We start from the raw sequence: 1273 nt of genomic DNA on the forward strand, positions 1-1273 counted from the left end.
CCATTATAAAAGGAGGAATAGATAATAACATCACAATAAAGAGAGACTGATTGAGAGGGGGAGGGGATATGATGGAGAGTGGAGTTTCAAAGGGGAAAGTGGAGGGAGAGAGGGAATTACCATGGGTTATTGTCTACAGTTATGGAAGTTGTCCAGAAAAAAAAATTTACATTTAAAAAGTGAGCCCCAGTCAGTGAGCCACCGCCAAGGACTCAGCTGCCTCCCCCTCGCTTCCCAACGCTCCATCCCCACTGCCCGCCTCCTCCCGCAGCCGCCTTCCACAGGCGTTTCCACCGAGGAAAAGCAATCGTATCGTATGTCCACTATCCAGAACCTCCACTCTTTCGACCCTTTGCTGATGCAAGTAAGGGTGATGACCTGCTTCCTGTTGGCACTGAGGATTATATCCATATAAGAATTCAACAGAAGGCTGGAGAGATGGCTTAGCGGTTAAGTGCTTGCCTGTGAAGCCTAAGGACCCCGGTTCGAGGCTCGGTTCCCCAGGTCCCATGTTAGCCAGATGCACAAGGGGGTGCACGTGTCTGGAGTTCGTTTGCAGAGGCTGGAAGCCCTGGCGCGCCCATTCTCTCTCTCTCCCTCTGTTTTTCTCTCTGTGTCTGTCGCTCTCAAATAAATTAATTAATTAATTAAAAAAAAAAAAAGAATTCAACAGAGATGCTGGGTGTGGTGGCACATGCCTTTAATCCCAGCACTTGGGAGGCAAAGGTAGGAGGATCGCCGTGAGTTCAAGGCATCCCTGAGACTCCAGCCTGGGCTAGAGTAAGACCCTATCTCGAAAAAAAAAAAAAAAAAAAAAAAAAGAATTCAACAGAGGAACACAAGAAGACCCTGACTACTGTCCAAGGGATCGCTGATGATTACGATAAAAAGAAAGTAGTGATGGCGTTCAAGAAGAAATTTGCCTGCAATGGTACTGAACTTGAGCATCCAGAATATGGAGAAGTGATCCAGCTACAGGGTGACGAGCACAAGAACATGTGCCAGTTCCTAACAGAGACTGGACTGGCCAAGTGCCATCAGCTGAAGGCTCACAGGTTTTAAGTGCTAGTGGCTCTCTGAAGTACAAGTAAGGATTTCCTTGCAATGAGTAGCATGTCCCTTCTGTCCCTTGTCACAAGTTTAAAAACCTCACAGCTTGTATAATGTAACCATTTGGGGCCCACTTTTAACTTGGACTAGTGTAACTTCATGCAATTAAACTGAAAAGAGCCAAAAAAAGAAAAAAGTGAATTGACCCCCAGAGTTACCTAGA

At 46.3% G+C, this 1273-nt stretch overlaps 1 pseudogene; it reads left to right on the forward strand.

The window, feature by feature from the left end:
• Positions 1-316: 316 nt before the first annotated feature.
• Positions 317-1062, forward strand: LOC101594668 (annotated as a pseudogene).
• Positions 1063-1273: the final 211 nt, after the last annotated feature.

The sequence above is a fragment of the Jaculus jaculus genome, chromosome 7 (genome assembly GCF_020740685.1).
Source record: "Jaculus jaculus isolate mJacJac1 chromosome 7, mJacJac1.mat.Y.cur, whole genome shotgun sequence".
Taxonomy (NCBI): Eukaryota; Metazoa; Chordata; class Mammalia; order Rodentia; family Dipodidae; genus Jaculus; species Jaculus jaculus.